We start from the raw sequence: 23,881 nt of genomic DNA on the forward strand, positions 1-23,881 counted from the left end.
ATGACCAGGTAATCCAATGCTGGTTTTCAGCGGCTGTTCACACTCACAGCCTTGCTGTTCAATTGGCAATCCAGTCAAACCTAGTCAGCTCTTCATTTTCCTGTCCACACAACCCAGCGTTCAGAAATCATTGGAATCTCTACTACAGAAATTTCCATTCATTCACTGTGAATCTGGAAATAATCTGAATCTGCATTCCAGGAAGGCTTTCGTTACACCACTGATGAATGTCCAAGTAATGCAATGCTGCTTCTTACTGGTCTGTTCACACTCGAAACCGTGCTGTTCATTGGCTATCCACTCAATATCGGTCAGCTCTTCAATATCCTGTCCAGACTATCCAGATTTCTAAATGTTGGCAATCACCACTACAGAATGTTCCATTCAATCACGCGAATCTGGAATTCATCAGAGTCTCCACTCCTGGAAGGTTTTCTTGACACCACTGGTAAATGTCCAAGGAAGACAATGCTGGTTTTAAGCCGCCTGCTAACACACTCAGCCGTGCTGTTCAATTTTCTATCCACCCAACCCTATTCAGCTCTACATTTTCCTGTCCTCATAACCCAACCTTCAGAAATAATTGGTATCTCCTCCACAGAATGTTCCGTTCATTCACTGCGAATCTTAAATTCATCTGACTCTCAACTCCCGGCGGGTTATCGTTACACCACTTGTGAATGTCCAAGTAAGCCAATGCTGGTTTTCAGTGGCCTGTTCATACTAAGAGACGTGCTGTTCATTTGGCTATCCACTCCACCCTCTTCAGCTCTACATTTTCGTGTCCACAAAACCCAGCCTTCAGAAATCATTGGAATCACCACTAGAGAATGTTCCATTCATTCACTGCGAATCTGGAATTCATCTGAACCTCCACTCCTGGCAGGTTTTCGTTACGCCACTGGTGAATGTCCAAGAAACTCAATACTGGTTTTCAGAGGCATGTTCAACTCGCAGAAGTGCTGTTCAATGGGCTATCCACTCAATATTGGTCAGCTCTTCATTTTCCTCTCCACACAAACCAGCCTTCAGAAATCATTGGGATCTCCACTACAGACTGTTCCATTCATTCACTGCGATTCTGCAATTCATCTGACTCTCCGCTCCAGGCAGGTTTTCATTACAGCACTGGTGAATGACCAAGTAATCCAATGCTGGTTTTCAGCTGCCTTTTCACACTCGCAGTGTGCTGTTCAATTGTCTATCCACTCAAACCTGGTCAGCCTTTCATTTTCTTTTCCACAATATCAGACTTCAGAAATCATTGGAATCGCCAGTACAGAATGTTCCATTCATTCACTGCCAATCTGGAATTCATCTGAATCTGCACTCCAGGTAGGCTTTCATTACACCACTTATGAATGTCCAAGTAACACAATGCCGGTTTTCAGCGGTCTGTTCACACTCTAAGCCCTGCTTTTTACTGGGTATCCACACAACTGTGGTCAGCTCTTCATTTTCATGTCCAAACAATCCAGACTTGAGAAATCATTGCAATCTCCAGTACAGAATGTTCCATTCATTCACTGCGAATCTGGAATTCAACTGAATCTCCACTACCTGCAGATTTATCTTACACCACTTGTGAATGTCCAAGTAAAACAATGCTGGTTTTCAGAGGCCTGTTCATGTTCGCAGTCGTGCTGTTCAATTGGCTATCCACTCAACCTGTTTTGCTCCTCATTTTCCTGTGCACACAACCCAGCCTTCAGAAATCATTGTAATCTCCACTACAGGATGTTCCATTCATTCACTGGGAATCTGGAATTCATCTGAATCTGCACTCCACGCAGGCTTTCGTTACACCACTGCTGAAAGTCGAAGTAATGCAATACTGGTTTTCAGTGGTCTGTTCACATTCGAAGCCGAGGCTTTTTACAGGCTATCCACTCAACACTGGTCAGCTCTTCATTTTCGTGTCCCCACAATCCAGATTTCAGAAATCATTGCAATCTCCACTACAGAATGTTCCATTCATTCACTGCGAGTCTGGAGTTTATCTGATTCTCCACTCCCGCCTGGTTAACATTACACCACTTGTGAATGTCCAAGTAAGCCAATGCTGGTTTTCAGAGGCCTGTTCATACTCGCAGCCGTGCTGTTTAATTGACAATTCACTCCACCCTGTTCAGCTCTTCATTGTCCCACCACACTACCAGCCTTCAGAAATCTTTGTTATCTCCACTACAGAATGTTCCATTCATTCACTGCGAATCTGGAATTCATCTGACTCTCAACTCCACGCAGGTTTTCATTACACCACTGTTGAATGTCCAAGTAACCCAATGCTGGTTTTCAGCGGCCTGTTCATATTCGCAGCCCTGCTGTTTACTTGGCTATCGATTCAAGCCTGGTCAGCTCTTCATTTTCCTGTCCACACAACACAGGCTTCAGAAATCATTGGAATCTCCTCTACAGAATGTTCCATTCATTCACTGCGAATGTGGAATTCAACTGACTCTCCACTCCATGCAGGTTTTCCTTACACCACTGATGAATGTCCAAGTAACCCAATGCTGGTTTTCAGCTGCATGTTCACACTCGCAGCCATGCTATACAATTGGCTTTCCACTAAATCCTGATTAGTTCTTGATTTTCCTTCCACACGACCCAGCCTTCAGAAATCATTGGAATCTCCACTAGAGAATGTTCCATTCATTCACTGCGAATCTGGAATTCCTCTGAACCTCCACTCCCGGCAGGTTTTCGTTACACCACTGTTGAATGTCCAAGTAACCCAATGTTTTAAGTGTTTTCTTCACAAGCGCAGTGGTGCTGTTCAATTGGCTATCCACTCAACCCTGGCCAGCTCTACATTTTCCTGTCCACACCACAGAGACTGGAGAAATCATTGTTATCTCCACTACAGAATGTTCCATTCATTCACAGCGAATCTGGAATTCATCTGAATCTCCACTCCCGGCAGGTTTTCGTGACACCACTGGTAAATATCCAAGTAAGCTAATGCTGGTTTTAAGTGGCCTGCTCATACTTTCAGCCGTGCTGTTCAATTTGCTATCCACTCAACCCTCTTCAGCTCCATTTTCCTGTCCACATAACCCAAACTTCAGAAACAATTGGTATCTCCTCCACAGAATGTTCCATTCATTGACTGCAAATCTGAAATTCATCTAATTCTCAACTCCCGTCAGGTTTTCGTTACACCACTTGTGAATGTCCAATTAAGCCAAAGCTGGTTTTCAGTGGCCTGTTCTTACTACGAGACGTGCTGTTCATTTGGCTATCCATTCCACCCTGTTCAGCTCTACATTTTCGTGTCCACAAAACCCAGCCTTCAGAAATCATTGGAATCACCACTAGAGAATGTTCCATGCATTCACTGCGAATCTGGAATTCATCTGAATCTCCACTCCCGGCAGGTTTTCATTGCACCACTGCTGAATGTTCAAGTAACGCAATGATGGTTTTCAGCGGTCTATTCACACTCGAACCCGTGCTGTTCACGGTCTAGCGACTCAACACTGGTGAGTTCTTCTTTTTCCAGTTCAGACAATACAAACCTCAGAAACCATTGCAATCTACACTACAGAATGTTTCATTCATTCACGCGAATCTTGAATTCATCTTGTTCTCCACTCCCAGCAGGTTTTCGTTTCACCACTGGTGAATGTCCAAGCAACCCAAGGCTGGTTTCAGCTGCGTGTTAACACTCGCAGCCGTGCTGTTCAATTGGCTATCCAGTGAACGCTGGTTAGCTCTTGATTTTCCTTCCACACACCGAGCCTTCAGAAATCATTCTTTTCTCCACTTCAGAATGTTCCATTCGTTCCCTGCGAATCTGGAATTCCTCTGACTCTCCACACCAGGCAGATTTTCCTAACAACACTGGTGAATGACCAGGTAATCCAATGCTGGTTTTCAGCGGCTGTTCACACTCACAGCCTTGCTGTTCAATTGGCAATCCAGTCAAACCTAGTCAGCTCTTCATTTTCCTGTCCACACAACCCAGCGTTCAGAAATCATTGGAATCTCTACTACAGAAATTTCCATTCATTCACTGTGAATCTGGAAATAATCTGAATCTGCATTCCAGGAAGGCTTTCGTTACACCACTGATGAATGTCCAAGTAATGCAATGCTGCTTCTTAGTGGTCTGTTCACACTCGAAACCGTGCTGTTCATTGGCTATCCACTCAATATCGGTCAGATCTTCAATATCCTGTCCAGACTATCCAGATTTCTAAATGTTGGCAATCACCACTGCAGAATGTTCCATTCAATCACGCGAATCTGGAATTCATCAGAGTCTCCACTCCTGGAAGGTTTTCGTGACACCACTGGTAAATGTCCAAGGAAGACAATGCTGGTTTTAAGCCGCCTGCTAACACACTCGGCCGTGCTGTTCAATTTGCTATCCACCCAACCCTATTCAGCTCTACATTTTCCTGTCCTCATAACCCAACCTTCAGAAATAATTGGTATCTCCTCCACAGAATGTTCCGTTCATTCACTGCGAATCTTAAATTCATCTGACTCTCAACTCCTGGCGGGTTATCGTTACACCACTTGTGAATGTCCAAGTAAGCCAATGCTGGTTTTCAGTGGCCTGTTCATACTAAGAGACGTGCTGTTCATTTGGCTATCCACTCCACCCTGTTCAGCTCTACATTTTCGTGTCCACAAAACCCAGCCTTCAGAAATCATTGGAATCACCACTAGAGAATGTTCCATTCATTCACTGCGAATCTGGAATTCATCTGAACCTCCACTCCTGGCAGGTTTTCGTTACGCCACTGGTGAATGTCCAAGAAACTCAATACTGGTTTTCAGAGGCATGTTCAACTCGCAGAAGTGCTGTTCAATGGGCTATCCACTCAATATTGGTCAGCTCTTCATTTTCCTCTCCACACAAACCAGCCTTCAGAAATCATTGGGATCTCCACTACAGACTGTTCCATTCATTCACTGCGATTCTGCAATTCATCTGACTCTCCGCTCCAGGCAGGTTTTCATTACAGCACTGGTGAATGACCAAGTAATCCAATGCTGGTTTTCAGCTGCCTTTTCACACTCGCAGTGTGCTGTTCAATTGTCTATCCACTCAAACCTGGTCAGCCTTTCATTTTCTTTTCCACAATATCAGACTTCAGAAATCATTGGAATCGCCAGTACAGAATGTTCCATTCATTCACTGCCAATCTGGAATTCATCTGAATCTGCACTCCAGGTAGGCTTTCATTACACCACTTATGAATGTCCAAGTAACACAATGCTGGTTTTCAGCGGTCTGTTCACACTCTAAGCCCTGCTTTTTACTGGGTATCCACACAACTGTGGTCAGCTCTTCATTTTCATGTCCAAACAATCCAGACTTGAGAAATCATTGCAATCTCCAGTACAGAATGTTCCATTCATTCACTGCGAATCTGGAATTCAACTGAATCTCCACTACCTGCAGATTTATCTTACACCACTTGTGAATGTCCAAGTAAAACAATGCTGGTTTTCAGAGGCCTGTTCATGTTCGCAGTCGTGCTGTTCAATTGGCTATCCACTCAACCTGTTTTGCTCCTCATTTTCCTGTGCACACAACCCAGCCTTCAGAAATCATTGTAATCTCCACTACAGGATGTTCCATTCATTCACTGGGAATCTGGAATTCATCTGAATCTGCACTCCACGCAGGCTTTCGTTACACCACTGCTGAAAGTCGAAGTAATGCAATACTGGTTTTCAGTGGTCTGTTCACATTCGAAGCCGAGGCTTTTTACAGGCTATCCACTCAACACTGGTCAGCTCTTCATTTTCGTGTCCCCACAATCCAGATTTCAGAAATCATTGCAATCTCCACTACAGAATGTTCCATTCATTCACTGCGAGTCTGGAGTTTATCTGATTCTCCACTCCCGCCTGGTTAACATTACACCACTTGTGAATGTCCAAGTAAGCCAATGCTGGTTTTCAGAGGCCTGTTCATACTCGCAGCCGTGCTGTTTAATTGACAATTCACTCCACCCTGTTCAGCTCTTCATTGTCCCACCACACTACCAGCCTTCAGAAATCTTTGTTATCTCCACTACAGAATGTTCCATTCATTCACTGCGAATCTGGAATTCATCTGACTCTCAACTCCACGCAGGTTTTCATTACACCACTGTTGAATGTCCAAGTAACCCAATGCTGGTTTTCAGCGGCCTGTTCATATTCGCAGCCCTGCTGTTTACTTGGCTATCGATTCAAGCCTGGTCAGCTCTTCATTTTCCTGTCCACACAACACAGGCTTCAGAAATCATTGGAATCTCCTCTACAGAATGTTCCATTCATTCACTGCGAATGTGGAATTCAACTGACTCTCCACTCCATGCAGGTTTTCCTTACACCACTGATGAATGTCCAAGTAACCCAATGCTGGTTTTCAGCTGCATGTTCACACTCGCAGCCATGCTATACAATTGGCTTTCCACTAAATCCTGATTAGTTCTTGATTTTCCTTCCACACGACCCAGCCTTCAGAAATCATTGGAATCTCCACTAGAGAATGTTCCATTCATTCACTGCGAATCTGGAATTCCTCTGAACCTCCACTCCCGGCAGGTTTTCGTTACACCACTGTTGAATGTCCAAGTAACCCAATGTTTTAAGTGTTTTCTTCACAAGCGCAGTGGTGCTGTTCAATTGGCTATCCACTCAACCCTGGCCAGCTCTACATTTTCCTGTCCACACCACAGAGACTGGAGAAATCATTGTTATCTCCACTACAGAATGTTCCATTCATTCACAGCGAATCTGGAATTCATCTGAATCTCCACTCCCGGCAGGTTTTCGTGACACCACTGGTAAATATCCAAGTAAGCTAATGCTGGTTTTAAGTGGCCTGCTCATACTTTCAGCCGTGCTGTTCAATTTGCTATCCACTCAACCCTCTTCAGCTCCATTTTCCTGTCCACATAACCCAAACTTCAGAAACAATTGGTATCTCCTCCACAGAATGTTCCATTCATTGACTGCAAATCTGAAATTCATCTAATTCTCAACTCCCGTCAGGTTTTCGTTACACCACTTGTGAATGTCCAATTAAGCCAAAGCTGGTTTTCAGTGGCCTGTTCTTACTACGAGACGTGCTGTTCATTTGGCTATCCATTCCACCCTGTTCAGCTCTACATTTTCGTGTCCACAAAACCCAGCCTTCAGAAATCATTGGAATCACCACTAGAGAATGTTCCATGCATTCACTGCGAATCTGGAATTCATCTGAATCTCCACTCCCGGCAGGTTTTCATTGCACCACTGCTGAATGTTCAAGTAACGCAATGATGGTTTTCAGCGGTCTATTCACACTCGAACCCGTGCTGTTCACGGTCTAGCGACTCAACACTGGTGAGTTCTTCTTTTTCCAGTTCAGACAATACAAACCTCAGAAACCATTGCAATCTACACTACAGAATGTTTCATTCATTCACGCGAATCTTGAATTCATCTTGTTCTCCACTCCCAGCAGGTTTTCGTTTCACCACTGGTGAATGTCCAAGCAACCCAAGGCTGGTTTCAGCTGCGTGTTAACACTCGCAGCCGTGCTGTTCAATTGGCTATCCAGTGAACGCTGGTTAGCTCTTGATTTTCCTTCCACACACCGAGCCTTCAGAAATCATTCTTTTCTCCACTTCAGAATGTTCCATTCGTTCCCTGCGAATCTGGAATTCCTCTGACTCTCCACACCAGGCAGATTTTCCTAACAACACTGGTGAATGACCAGGTAATCCAATGCTGGTTTTCAGCGGCTGTTCACACTCACAGCCTTGCTGTTCAATTGGCAATCCAGTCAAACCTAGTCAGCTCTTCATTTTCCTGTCCACACAACCCAGCGTTCAGAAATCATTGGAATCTCTACTACAGAAATTTCCATTCATTCACTGTGAATCTGGAAATAATCTGAATCTGCATTCCAGGAAGGCTTTCGTTACACCACTGATGAATGTCCAAGTAATGCAATGCTGCTTCTTAGTGGTCTGTTCACACTCGAAACCGAGCTGTTCATTGGCTATCCACTCAATATCGGTCAGCTCTTCAATATCCTGTCCAGACTATCCAGATTTCTAAATGTTGGCAATCACCACTGCAGAATGTTCCATTCAATCACGCGAATCTGGAATTCATCAGAGTCTCCACTCCTGGAAGGTTTTCGTGACACCACTGGTAAATGTCCAAGGAAGACAATGCTGGTTTTAAGCCGCCTGCTAACACACTCGGCCGTGCTGTTCAATTTGCTATCCACCCAACCCTATTCAGCTCTACATTTTCCTGTCCTCATAACCCAACCTTCAGAAATAATTGGTATCTCCTCCACAGAATGTTCCGTTCATTCACTGCGAATCTTAAATTCATCTGACTCTCAACTCCTGGCGGGTTATCGTTACACCACTTGTGAATGTCCAAGTAAGCCAATGCTGGTTTTCAGTGGCCTGTTCATACTAAGAGACGTGCTGTTCATTTGGCTATCCACTCCACCCTGTTCAGCTCTACATTTTCGTGTCCACAAAACCCAGCCTTCAGAAATCATTGGAATCACCACTAGAGAATGTTCCATTCATTCACTGCGAATCTGGAATTCATCTGAACCTCCACTCCTGGCAGGTTTTCGTTACGCCACTGGTGAATGTCCAAGAAACTCAATACTGGTTTTCAGAGGCATGTTCAACTCGCAGAAGTGCTGTTCAATGGGCTATCCACTCAATATTGGTCAGCTCTTCATTTTCCTCTCCACACAAACCAGCCTTCAGAAATCATTGGGATCTCCACTACAGACTGTTCCATTCATTCACTGCGATTCTGCAATTCATCTGACTCTCCGCTCCAGGCAGGTTTTCATTACAGCACTGGTGAATGACCAAGTAATCCAATGCTGGTTTTCAGCCGCCTTTTCACACTCGCAGTGTGCTGTTCAATTGTCTATCCACTCAAACCTGGTCAGCCTTTCATTTTCTTTTCCACAATATCAGACTTCAGAAATCATTGGAATCGCCAGTACAGAATGTTCCATTCATTCACTGCCAATCTGGAATTCATCTGAATCTGCACTCCAGGTAGGCTTTCATTACACCACTTATGAATGTCCAAGTAACACAATGCTGGTTTTCAGCGGTCTGTTCACACTCTAAGCCCTGCTTTTTACTGGGTATCCACACAACTGTGGTCAGCTCTTCATTTTCATGTCCAAACAATCCAGACTTGAGAAATCATTGCAATCTCCAGTACAGAATGTTCCATTCATTCACTGCGAATCTGGAATTCAACTGAATCTCCACTACCTGCAGATTTATCTTACACCACTTGTGAATGTCCAAGTAAAACAATGCTGGTTTTCAGAGGCCTGTTCATGTTCGCAGTCGTGCTGTTCAATTGGCTATCCACTCAACCTGTTTTGCTCCTCATTTTCCTGTGCACACAACCCAGCCTTCAGAAATCATTGTAATCTCCACTACAGGATGTTCCATTCATTCACTGGGAATCTGGAATTCATCTGAATCTGCACTCCACGCAGGCTTTCGTTACACCACTGCTGAAAGTCGAAGTAATGCAATACTGGTTTTCAGTGGTCTGTTCACATTCGAAGCCGAGGCTTTTTACAGGCTATCCACTCAACACTGGTCAGCTCTTCATTTTCGTGTCCCCACAATCCAGATTTCAGAAATCATTGCAATCTCCACTACAGAATGTTCCATTCATTCACTGCGAGTCTGGAGTTTATCTGATTCTCCACTCCCGCACACCACTTGTGAATGTCCAAGTAAGCCAATGCTGGTTTTCAGAGGCCTGTTCATACTCGCAGCCGTGCTGTTTAATTGACAATTCACTCCACCCTGTTCAGCTCTTCATTGTCCCACCACACTACCAGCCTTCAGAAATCTTTGTTATCTCCACTACAGAATGTTCCATTCATTCACTGCGAATCTGGAATTCATCTGACTCTCAACTCCACGCAGGTTTTCATTACACCACTGTTGAATGTCCAAGTAACCCAATGCTGGTTTTCAGCGGCCTGTTCATATTCGCAGCCCTGCTGTTTACTTGGCTATCGATTCAAGCCTGGTCAGCTCTTCATTTTCCTGTCCACACAACACAGGCTTCAGAAATCATTGGAATCTCCTCTACAGAATGTTCCATTCATTCACTGCGAATGTGGAATTCAACTGACTCTCCACTCCATGCAGCTTTTCCTTACACCACTGATGAATGTCCAAGTAACCCAATGCTGGTTTTCAGCTGCATGTTCACACTCGCAGCCATGCTATACAATTGGCTTTCCACTAAATCCTGATTAGTTCTTGATTTTCCTTCCACACGACCCAGCCTTCAGAAATCATTGGAATCTCCACTAGAGAATGTTCCATTCATTCACTGCAAATCTGGAATTCCTCTGAACCTCCACTCCCGGCAGGTTTTCGTTACACCACTGTTGAATGTCCAAGTAACCCAATGTTTTAAGTGTTTTCTTCACAAGCGCAGTGGTGCTGTTCAATTGGCTATCCACTCAACCCTGGCCAGCTCTACATTTTCCTGTCCACACCACAGAGACTGGAGAAATCATTGTTATCTCCACTACAGAATGTTCCATTCATTCACAGCGAATCTGGAATTCATCTGAATCTCCACTCCCGGCAGGTTTTCGTGACACCACTGGTAAATATCCAAGTAAGCCAATGCTGGTTTTAAGTGGCCTGCTCATACTCTCAGCCGTGCTGTTCAATTTGCTATCCACTCAACCCTCTTCAGCTCCATTTTCCTGTCCACATAACCCAAACTTCAGAAACAATTGGTATCTCCTCCACAGAATGTTCCATTCATTGACTGCAAATCTGAAATTCATCTAATTCTCAACTCCCGTCAGGTTTTCGTTACACCACTTGTGAATGTCCAATTAAGCCAAAGCTGGTTTTCAGTGGCCTGTTCTTACTACGAGACGTGCTGTTCATTTGGCTATCCATTCCACCCTGTTGAGCTCTACATTTTCGTGTCCACAAAACCCAGCCTTCAGAAATCATTGGAATCACCACTAGAGAATGTTCCATGCATTCACTGCGAATCTGGAATTCATCTGAATCTCCACTCCCGGCAGGTTTTCATTGCACCACTGCTGAATGTTCAAGTAACGCAATGATGGTTTTCAGCGGTCTATTCACACTCGAACCCGTGCTGTTCACGGTCTAGCGACTCAACACTGGTGAGTTCTTCTTTTTCCAGTTCAGACAATACAAACCTCAGAAACCATTGCAATCTACACTACAGAATGTTTCATTCATTCACGCGAATCTTGAATTCATCTTGTTCTCCACTCCCAGCAGGTTTTCGTTTCACCACTGGTGAATGTCCAAGCAACCCAAGGCTGGTTTCAGCTGCGTGTTAACACTCGCAGCCGTGCTGTTCAATTGGCTATCCAGTGAACGCTGGTTAGCTCTTGATTTTCCTTCCACACACCGAGCCTTCAGAAATCATTCTTATCTCCACTTCAGAATGTTCCATTCGTTCCCTGCGAATCTGGAATTCCTCTGACTCTCCACACCAGGCAGATTTTCCTAACAACACTGGTGAATGACCAGGTAATCCAATGCTGGTTTTCAGCGGCTGTTCACACTCACAGCCTTGCTGTTCAATTGGCAATCCAGTCAAACCTAGTCAGCTCTTCATTTTCCTGTCCACACAACCCAGCGTTCAGAAATCATTGGAATCTCTACTACAGAAATTTCCATTCATTCACTGTGAATCTGGAAATAATCTGAATCTGCATTCCAGGAAGGCTTTCGTTACACCACTGATGAATGTCCAAGTAATGCAATGCTGCTTCTTAGTGGTCTGTTCACACTCGAAACCGTGCTGTTCATTGGCTATCCACTCAATATCGGTCAGCTCTTCAATATCCTGTCCAGACTATCCAGATTTCTAAATGTTGGCAATCACCACTACAGAATGTTCCATTCAATCACGCGAATCTGGAATTCATCAGCGTCTCCACTCCTGGAAGGTTTTCGTGACACCACTGGTAAATGTCCAAGGAAGACAATGCTGGTTTTAAGCCGCCTGCTAACACACTCAGCCGTGCTGTTCAATTTGCTATCCACCCAACCCTATTCAGCTCTACATTTTCCTGTCCTCATAACCCAACATTCAGAAATAATTGGTATCTCCTCCACAGAATGTTCCGTTCATTCACTGCGAATCTTAAATTCATCTGACTCTCAACTCCTGGCGGGTTATCGTTACACCACTTGTGAATGTCCAAGTAAGCCAATGCTGGTTTTCAGAGGCCTGTTCAACTCGCAGAAGTGCTGTTCAATGGGCTATCCACTCAATATTGGTCAGCTCTTCATTTTCCTCTCCACACAAACCAGCCTTCAGAAATCATTGGGATCTCCACTACAGACTGTTCCATTCATTCACTGCGATTCTGCAATTCATCTGACTCTCCACTCCAGGCAGGTTTTCATTACAGCACTGGTGAATGACCAAGTAATCCAATGCTGGTTTTCAGCCGCCTTTTCACACTCGCAGTGTGCTGTTCAATTGTCTAGCCACTCAAACCTGGTCAGCCTTTCATTTTTTTTTTCCACAATATCAGACTTCAGAAATCATTGGAATCGCCAGTACAGAATGTTCCATTCATTCACTGCCAATCTGGAATTCATCTGAATCTGCACTCCAGGTAGGCTTTCATTACACCACTTATGAATGTCCAAGTAACACAATGCTGGTTTTCAGCGGTCTGTTCACACTCTAAGCCCTGCTTTTTACTGGGTATCCACACAACTGTGGTCAGCTCTTCATTTTCATGTCCAAACAATCCAGACTTGAGAAATCATTGCAATCTCCAGTACAGAATGTTCCATTCATTCACTGCGAATCTGGAATTCAACTGAATCTCCACTACCTGCAGATTTATCTTACACCACTTGTGAATGTCCAAGTAAAACAATGCTGGTTTTCAGAGGCCTGTTCATGTTCGCAGTCGTGCTGTTCAATTGGCTATCCACTCAACCTGTTTTGCTCCTCATTTTCCTGTGCACACAACCCAGCCTTCAGAAATCATTGTAATCTCCACTACAGGATGTTCCATTCATTCACTGGGAATCTGGAATTCATCTGAATCTGCACTCCACGCAGGCTTTCGTTACACCACTGCTGAAAGTCGAAGTAATGCAATACTGGTTTTCAGTGGTCTGTTCACATTCGAAGCCGAGGCTTTTTACAGGCTATCCACTCAACACTGGTCAGCTCTTCATTTTCGTGTCCCCACAATCCAGATTTCAGAAATCATTGCAATCTCCACTACAGAATGTTCCATTCATTCACTGCGAGTCTGGAGTTTATCTGATTCTCCACTCCCGCCTGGTTAACATTACACCACTTGTGAATGTCCAAGTAAGCCAATGCTGGTTTTCAGAGGCCTGTTCATACTCGCAGCCGTGCTGTTTAATTGACAATTCACTCCACCCTGTTCAGCTCTTCATTGTCCCACCACACTACCAGCCTTCAGAAATCTTTGTTATCTCCACTACAGAATGTTCCATTCATTCACTGCGAATCTGGAATTCATCTGACTCTCAACTCCACGCAGGTTTTCATTACACCACTGTTGAATGTCCAAGTAACCCAATGCTGGTTTTCAGCGGCCTGTTCATATTCGCAGCCCTGCTGTTTACTTGGCTATCGATTCAAGCCTGGTCAGCTCTTCATTTTCCTGTCCACACAACACAGGCTTCAGAAATCATTGGAATCTCCTCTACAGAATGTTCCATTCATTCACTGCGAATGTGGAATTCAACTGACTCTCCACTCCATGCAGGTTTTCCTTACACCACTGATGAATGTCCAAGTAACCCAATGCTGGTTTTCAGCTGCATGTTCACACTCGCAGCCATACTATACAATTGGCTTTCCACTAAATCCTGATTAGTTCTTGATTTTCCTTCCACACGACCCAGCCTTCAGAAATCATTGGAATCTCCACTAGAGAATGTTCCATTCATTCACTGCGAATCTGGAATTCCTCTGAACCTCCACTCCCGGCAGGTTTTCGTTACACCACTGTTGAATGTCCAAGTAACCCAATGTTTTAAGTGTTTTCTTCACAAGCGCAGTGGTGCTGTTCAATTGGCTATCCACTCAACCCTGGCCAGCTCTACACTTTCCTGTCCACACCACAGAGACTGGAGAAATCATTGTTATCTCCACTACAGAATGTTCCATTCATTCACAGCGAATCTGGAATTCATCTGAATCTCCACTCCCGGCAGGTTTTCGTGACACCACTGGTAAATATCCAAGTAAGCCAATGCTGGTTTTAAGTGGCCTGCTCATACTCTCAGCCGTGCTGTTCAATTTGCTATCCACTCAACCCTCTTCAGCTCCATTTTCCTGTCCACATAACCCAAACTTCAGAAACAATTGGTATCTCCTCCACAGAATGTTCCATTCATTGACTGCAAATCTGAAATTCATCTAATTCTCAACTCCCGTCAGGTTTTCGTTACACCACTTGTGAATGTCCAATTAAGCCAAAGCTGGTTTTCAGTGGCCTGTTCTTACTACGAGACGTGCTGTTCATTTGGCTATCCATTCCACCCTGTTCAGCTCTACATTTTCGTGTCCACAAAACCCAGCCTTCAGAAATCATTGGAATCACCACTAGAGAATGTTCCATTCATTCACTGCGAATCTGGAATTCATCTGAATCTCCACTCCCGGCAGGTTTTCATTGCACCACTGCTGAATGTTCAAGTAACGCAATGATGGTTTTCAGCGGTCTATTCACACTCGAACCCGTGCTGTTCACGGTCTAGCGACTCAACACTGGTGAGTTCTTCTTTTTCCAGTTCAGACAATACAAACCCCAGAAACCATTGCAATCTACACTACAGAATGTTTCATTCATTCACGCGAATCTTGAATTCATCTTGTTCTCCACTCCCAGCAGGTTTTCGTTTCACCACTGGTGAATGTCCAAGCAACCCAAGGCTGGTTTCAGCTGCGTGTTAACACTCGCAGCCGTGCTGTTCAATTGGCTATCCAGTGAACGCTGGTTAGCTCTTGATTTTCCTTCCACACACCGAGCCTTCAGAAATCATTCTTATCTCCACTTCAGAATGTTCCATTCGTTCCCTGCGAATCTGGAATTCCTCTGACTCTCCACACCAGGCAGATTTTCCTAACAACACTGGTGAATGACCAGGTAATCCAATGCTGGTTTTCAGCGGCTGTTCACACTCACAGCCTTGCTGTTCAATTGGCAATCCAGTCAAACCTAGTCAGCTCTTCATTTTCCTGTCCACACAACCCAGCGTTCAGAAATCATTGGAATCTCTACTACAGAAATTTCCATTCATTCACTGTGAATCTGGAAATAATCTGAATCTGCATTCCAGGAAGGCTTTCGTTACACCACTGATGAATGTCCAAGTAATGCAATGCTGCTTCTTAGTGGTCTGTTCACACTCGAAACCGTGCTGTTCACTGGCTATCCACTCAACATTGGTCAGCTCTTCAATATCCTGTCCAGACTATCCAGATTTCTAAATCTTGGCAATCTCCACTACAGAATGTTCCATTCAATCACGCGAATCTGGAATTCATCAGAGTCTCCACTCCCGGCAGGTTTTCGTGACACCACTGGTATATGTCCAAGGAAGCCAATGCTGGTTTTAAGCCGCCTGCTAACACACTCAGCCGTGCTGTTCAATTTGCTATCCACCCAACCCTATTCAGCTCTACATTTTCCTGTCCTCATAACCCAACCTTCAGAAATAATTGGTATCTCCTCCACAGAATGTTCCGTTCATTCACTGCGAATCTTAAATTCATCTGACTCTCAACTCCTGGCGGGTTATCGTTACACCACTTGTGAATGTCCAAGTAAGCCAATGCTGGTTTTCAGAGGCCTGTTCAACTCGCAGAAGTGCTGTTCAATGGGCTATCCACTCAATATTGGTCAGCTCTTCATTTTCCTCTCCACACAAACCAGCCTTCAGAAATCATTGGGATCTCCACTACAGACTGTTCCATTCATTCACTGCGATTCTGCAATTCATCTGACTCTCCACTCCAGGCAGGTTTTCATTACAGCACTGGTGAATGACCAAGTAATCCAATGCTGGTTTTCAGCCGCCTTTTCACACTCGCAGTGTGCTGTTCAATTGTCTAGCCACTCAAACCTGGTCAGCCTTTCATTTTTTTTTCCACAATATCAGACTTCAGAAATCATTGGAATCGCCAGTACAGAATGTTCCATTCATTCACTGCCAATCTGGAATTCATCTGAATCTGCACTCCAGGTAGGCTTTCATTACACCACTTATGAATGTCCAAGTAACACAATGCTGGTTTTCAGCGGTCTGTTCACACTCTAAGCCCTGCTTTTTACTGGGTATCCACACAACTGTGGTCAGCTCTTCATTTTCATGTCCAAACAATCCAGACTTGAGAAATCATTGCAATCTCCAGTACAGAATGTTCCATTCATTCACTGCGAATCTGGAATTCAACTGAATCTCCACTACCTGCAGATTTATCTTACACCACTTGTGAATGTCCAAGTAAAACAATGCTGGTTTTCAGAGGCCTGTTCATGTTCGCAGTCGTGCTGTTCAATTGGCTATCCACTCAACCTGTTTTGCTCCTCATTTTCCTGTGCACACAACCCAGCCTTCAGAAATCATTGTAATCTCCACTACAGGATGTTCCATTCATTCACTGGGAATCTGGAATTCATCTGAATCTGCACTCCACGCAGGCTTTCGTTACACCACTGCTGAAAGTCGAAGTAATGCAATACTGGTTTTCAGTGGTCTGTTCACATTCGAAGCCGAGGCTTTTTACAGGCTATCCACTCAACACTGGTCAGCTCTTCATTTTCGTGTCCCCACAATCCAGATTTCAGAAATCATTGCAATCTCCACTACAGAATGTTCCATTCATTCACTGCGAGTCTGGAGTTTATCTGATTCTCCACTCCCGCCTGGTTAACATTACACCACTTGTGAATGTCCAAGTAAGCCAATGCTGGTTTTCAGATGCCTGTTCATACTCGCAGCCGTGCTGTTTAATTGACAATTCACTCCACCCTGTTCAGCTCTTCATTGTCCCACCACACTACCAGCCTTCAGAAATCTTTGTTATCTCCACTACAGAATGTTCCATTCATTCACTGCGAATCTGGAATTCATCTGACTCTCAACTCCACGCAGGTTTTCATTACACCACTGTTGAATGTCCAAGTAACCCAATGCTGGTTTTCAGCGGCCTGTTCATATTCGCAGCCCTGCTGTTTACTTGGCTATCGATTCAAGCCTGGTCAGCTCTTCATTTTCCTGTCCACACAACACAGGCTTCAGAAATCATTGGAATCTCCTCTACAGAATGTTCCATTCATTCACTGCGAATGTGGAATTCAACTGACTCTCCACTCCATGCAGGTTTTCCTTACACCACTGATGAATGTCCAAGTAACCCAATGCTGGTTTTCAGCTGCATGTTCACACTCGCAGCCATGCTATACAATTGGCTTTCCACTAAATCCTGATTAGTTCTTGATTTTCCTTCCACACGACCCAGCCTTCAGAAATCATTGGAATCTCCACTAGAGAATGTTCCATTCATTCACTGCGAATCTGGAATTCCTCTGAACCTCCACTCCCGGCAGGTTTTCGTTACACCACTGTTGAATGTCCAAGTAACCCAATGTTTTAAGTGTTTTCTTCACAAGCGCAGTGGTGCTGTTCAATTGGCTATCCACTCAACCCTGGCCAGCTCTACATTTTCCTGTCCACACCACAGAGACTGGAGAAATCATTGTTATCTCCACTACAGAATGTTCCATTCATTCACAGCGAATCTGGAATTCATCTGAATCTCCACTCCCGGCAGGTTTTCGTGACACCACTGGTAAATATCCAAGTAAGCCAATGCTGGTTTTAAGTGGCCTGCTCATACTCTCAGCCGTGCTGTTCAATTTGCTATCCACTCAACCCTCTTCAGCTCCATTTTCCTGTCCACATAACCCAAACTTCAGAAACAATTGGTATCTCCTCCACAGAATGTTCCATTCATTGACTGCAAATCTGAAATTCATCTAATTCTCAACTCCCGTCAGGTTTTCGTTACACCACTTGTGAATGTCCAATTAAGCCAAAGCTGGTTTTCAGTGGCCTGTTCTTACTACGAGACGTGCTGTTCATTTGGCTATCCATTCCACCCTGTTCAGCTCTACATTTTCGTGTCCACAAAACCCAGCCTTCAGAAATCATTGGAATCACCACTAGAGAATGTTCCATTCATTCACTGCGAATCTGGAATTCATCTGAATCTCCACTCCCGGCAGGTTTTCATTGCACCACTGCTGAATGTTCAAGTAACGCAATGATGGTTTTCAGCGGTCTATTCACACTCGAACCCGTGCTGTTCACGGTCTAGCGACTCAACACTGGTGAGTTCTTCTTTTTCCAGTTCAGACAATACAAACCCCAGAAACCATTGCAATCTACACTACAGAATGTTTCATTCATTCACGCGAATCTTGAATTCATCTTGTTCTCCACTCCCAGCAGGTTTTCGTTTCACCACTGGTGAATGTCCAAGCAACCCAAGGCTGGTTTCAGCTGCGTGTTAACACTCGCAGCCGTGCTGTTCAATTGGCTATCCAGTGAACGCTGGTTAGCTCTTGATTTTCCTTCCACACACCGAGCCTTCAGAAATCATTCTTATCTCCACTTCAGAATGTTCCATTCGTTCCCTGCGAATCTGGAATTCCTCTGACTCTCCACACCAGGCAGATTTTCCTAACAACACTGGTGAATGACCAGGTAATCCAATGCTGGTTTTCAGCGGCTGTTCACACTCACAGCCTTGCTGTTCAATTGGCAATCCAGTCAAACCTAGTCAGCTCTTCATTTTCCTGTCCACACAACCCAGCGTTCAGAAATCATTGGAATCTCTACTACAGAAATTTCCATTCATTCACTGTGAATCTGGAAATAATCTGAATCTGCATTCCAGGAAGGCTTTCGTTACACCACTGATGAATGTCCAAGTAATGCAATGCTGCTTCTTAGTGGTCTGTTCACACTCGAAACCGTGCTGTTCACTGGCTATCCACTCAACATTGGTCAGCTCTTCAATATCCTGTCCAGACTATCCAGATTTCTAAATCTTGGCAATCTCCACTACAGAATGTTCCATTCAATCACGCGAATCTGGAATTCATCAGAGTCTCCACTCCCGGCAGGTTTTCGTGACACCACTGGTATATGTCCAAGGAAGCCAATGCTGGTTTTAAGCCGCCTGCTTATACTCTCAGCCGTGCTGTTCAATTTGCTATCCACCCAACCCTATTCAGCTCTACATTTTCCTGTCCTCATAACCCAACCTTCAGAAATAATTGGTATCTCCTCCACAGAATGTTCCGTTCATTCACTGCGAATCTTAAATTCATCTGACTCTCAACTCCTGGCGGGTTATCGTTACACCACTTTTGAATGTCCATGTAAGCCAATGCTGGTTTTCAGAGGCCTGTTCAACTCGCAGAAGTGCTGTTCAATGGGCTATCCACTCAATATTGGTCAGCTCTTCATTTTCCTCTCCACACAAACCAGCCTTCAGAAATCATTGGGATCTCCACTACAGACTGTTCCATTCATTCACTGCGATTCTGCAATTCATCTGACTCTCCACTCCAGGCAGGTTTTCATTACAGCACTGGTGAATGACCAAGTAATCCAATGCTGGTTTTCAGCCGCCTTTTCACACTTGCAGTGTGCTGTTCAATTGTCTAGCCACTCAAACCTGGTCAGCCTTTCATTTTTTTTTCCACAATATCAGACTTCAGAAATCATTGGAATCGCCAGTACAGAATGTTCCATTCATTCACTGCCAATCTGGAATTCATCTGAATCTGCACTCCAGGTAGGCTTTCATTACACCACTTATGAATGTCCAAGTAACACAATGCTGGTTTTCAGCGGTCTGTTCACACTCTAAGCCCTGCTTTTTACTGGGTATCCACACAACTGTGGTCAGCTCTTCATTTTCATGTCCAAACAATCCAGACTTGAGAAATCATTGCAATCTCCAGTACAGAATGTTCCATTCATTCACTGCGAATCTGGAATTCAACTGAATCTCCACTACCTGCAGATTTATCTTACACCACTTGTGAATGTCCAAGTAAAACAATGCTGGTTTTCAGAGGCCTGTTCATGTTCGCAGTCGTGCTGTTCAATTGGCTATCCACTCAACCTGTTTTGCTCCTCATTTTCCTGTGCACACAACCCAGCCTTCAGAAATCATTGTAATCTCCACTACAGGATGTTCCATTCATTCACTGGGAATCTGGAATTCATCTGAATCTGCACTCCACGCAGGCTTTCGTTACACCACTGCTGAAAGTCGAAGTAATGCAATACTGGTTTTCAGTGGTCTGTTCACATTCGAAGCCGAGGCTTTTTACAGGCTATCCACTCAACACTGGTCAGCTCTTCATTTTCGTGTCCCCACAATCCAGATTTCAGAAATCATTGCAATCTCCACTACAGAATGTTCCATTCATTCACTGCGAGTCTGGAGTTTATCTGATTCTCCACTCCCGCCTGGTTAACATTACACCACTTGTGAATGTCCAAGTAAGCCAATGCTGGTTTTCAGAGGCCTGTTCATACTCGCAGCCGTGCTGTTTAATTGACAATTCACTCCACCCTGTTCAGCTCTTCATTGTCCCACCACACTACCAGCCTTCAGAAATCTTTGTTATCTCCACTACAGAATGTTCCATTCATTCACTGCGAATCTGGAATTCATCTGACTCTCAACTCCACGCAGGTTTTCATTACACCACTGTTGAATGTCCAAGTAACCCAATGCTGGTTTTCAGCGGCCTGTTCATATTCGCAGCCCTGCTGTTTACTTGGCTATCGATTCAAGCCTGGTCAGCTCTTCATTTTCCTGTCCACACAACACAGGCTTCAGAAATCATTGGAATCTCCTCTACAGAATGTTCCATTCATTCACTGCGAATGTGGAATTCAACTGACTCTCCACTCCATGCAGGTTTTCCTTACACCACTGATGAATGTCCAAGTAACCCAATGCTGGTTTTCAGCTGCATGTTCACACTCGCAGCCATGCTATACAATTGGCTTTCCACTAAATCCTGATTAGTTCTTGATTTTCCTTCCACACGACCCAGCCTTCAGAAATCATTGGAATCTCCACTAGAGAATGTTCCATTCATTCACTGCGAATCTGGAATTCCTCTGAACCTCCACTCCCGGCAGGTTTTCGTTACACCACTGTTGAATGTCCAAGTAACCCAATGTTTTAAGTGTTTTCTTCACAAGCGCAGTGGTGCTGTTCAATTGGCTATCCACTCAACCCTGGCCAGCTCTACATTTTCCTGTCCACACCACAGAGACTGGAGAAATCATTGTTATCTCCACTACAGAATGTTCCATTCATTCACAGCGAATCTGGAATTCATCTGAATCTCCACTCCCGGCAGGTTTTCGTGACACCACTGGTAAATATCCAAGTAAGCCAATGCTGGTTTTAAGTGGCCTGCTCATACTCTCAGCCGTGCTGTTCAATTTGCTATCCACTCAACCCTCTTCAGCTCCATTTTCCTGTCCACATAACCCAAACTTCAGAAACAATTGGTATCTCCTCCACAGAATGTTCCATTCATTGACTGCAAATCTGAAATTCATCTAATTCTCAACTCCCGTCAGGTTTTCGTTACACCACTTGTGAATGTCCAATTAAGCCAAAGCTGGTTTTCAGTGGCCTGTTCTTACTACGAGACGTGCTGTTCATTTGGCTATCCATTCCACCCTGTTCAGCTCTACATTTTCGTGTCCACAAAACCCAGCCTTCAGAAATCATTGGAATCACCACTAGAGAATGTTCCATGCATTCACTGCGAATCTGGAATTCATCTGAATCTCCACTCCCGGCAGGTTTTCATTGCACCACTGCTGAATGTTCAAGTAACGCAATGATGGTTTTCAGCGGTCTATTCACACTCGAACCCGTGCTGTTCACGGTCTAGCGACTCAACACTGGTGAGTTCTTCTTTTTCCAGTTCAGACAATACAAACCTCAGAAACCATTGCAATCTACACTACAGAATGTTTCATTCATTCACGCGAATCTTGAATTCATCTTGTTCTCCACTCCCAGCAGGTTTTCGTTTCACCACTGGTGAATGTCCAAGCAACCCAAGGCTGGTTTCAGCTGCGTGTTAACACTCGCAGCCGTGCTGTTCAATTGGCTATCCAGTGAACGCTGGTTAGCTCTTGATTTTCCTTCCACACACCGAGCCTTCAGAAATCATTCTTATCTCCACTTCAGAATGTTCCATTCGTTCCCTGCGAATCTGGAATTCCTCTGACTCTCCACACCAGGCAGATTTTCCTAACAACACTGGTGAATGACCAGGTAATCCAATGCTGGTTTTCAGCGGCTGTTCACACTCACAGCCTTGCTGTTCAATTGGCAATCCAGTCAAACCTAGTCAGCTCTTCATTTTCCTGTCCACACAACCCAGCGTTCAGAAATCATTGGAATCTCTACTACAGAAATTTCCATTCATTCACTGTGAATCTGGAAATAATCTGAATCTGCATTCCAGGAAGGCTTTCGTTACACCACTGATGAATGTCCAAGTAATGCAATGCTGCTTCTTAGTGGTCTGTTCACACTCGAAACCGTGCTGTTCATTGGCTATCCACTCAATATCGGTCAGCTCTTCAATATCCTGTCCAGACTATCCAGATTTCTAAATGTTGGCAATCACCACTACAGAATGTTCCATTCAATCACGCGAATCTGGAATTCATCAGAGTCTCCACTCCTGGAAGGTTTTCGTGACACCACTGGTAAATGTCCAAGGAAAACAATGCTGCTTTTAAGCCGCCTGCTAACACACTCAGCCGTGCTGTTCATTTGGCTATCCACCCAACCCTATTCAGCTCTACATTTTCCTGTCCACAAAACCCAGCCTTCAGAAATCATTGGAATCACCACTAGAGAATGTTCCATTCATTCACTGCGAATCTGGAATTCATCTGAACCTCCACTCCTGGCAGGTTTTCGTTACGCCACTGGTGAATGTCCAAGTAAGCCAATGCTGGTTATCAGTGGCCTGTTCAACTCGCAGAAGTGCTGTTCAATGGGCTATCCACTCTATATTGGTCAGCTCTTCATTTTCCTCTCCACACAAACCAGCCTTCAGAAATCATTGGGATCTCCACTACAGACTGTTCCATTCATTCACTGCGATTCTGCAATTCATCTGACTCTCCACTCCAGGCAGGTTTTCATTACAGCACTGGTGAATGACCAAGTAATCCAATGCTGGTTTTCAGCCGCCTTTTCACACTCGCAGTGTGCTGTTCAATTGTCTATCCACTCAAACCTGGTCAGCCTTTCATTTTCTTTTCCACAATATCAGACTTCAGAAATCATTGGAATCGCCAGTACAGAATGTTCCATTCATTCACTGCCAATCTGGAATTCATCTGAATCTGCACTCCAGGTAGGCTTTCATTACACCACTTATGAATGTCCAAGTAACACAATGCTGGTTTTCAGCGGTCTGTTCACACTCTAAGCCCTGCTTTTTACTGGGTATCCACACAACTGTGGTCAGCTCTTCATTTTCATGTCCAAACAATCCAGACTTGAGAAATCATTGCAATCTCCAGTACAGAATGTTCCATTCATTCACTGCGAATCTGGAATTCAACTGAATCTCCACTACCTGCAGATTTATCTTACACCACTTGTGAATGTCCAAGTAAAACAATGCTGGTTTTCAGAGGCCTGTTCATATTCGCAGTCGTGCTGTTCAATTGGCTATCCACTCAACCTGTTTTGCTCCTCATTT

This window comes from Sorex fumeus, unplaced genomic scaffold (genome assembly GCF_029834395.1).
Source record: "Sorex fumeus unplaced genomic scaffold, SorFum_2.1 ptg000015l, whole genome shotgun sequence".
Lineage (NCBI taxonomy): Eukaryota > Metazoa > Chordata > Mammalia > Eulipotyphla > Soricidae > Sorex > Sorex fumeus.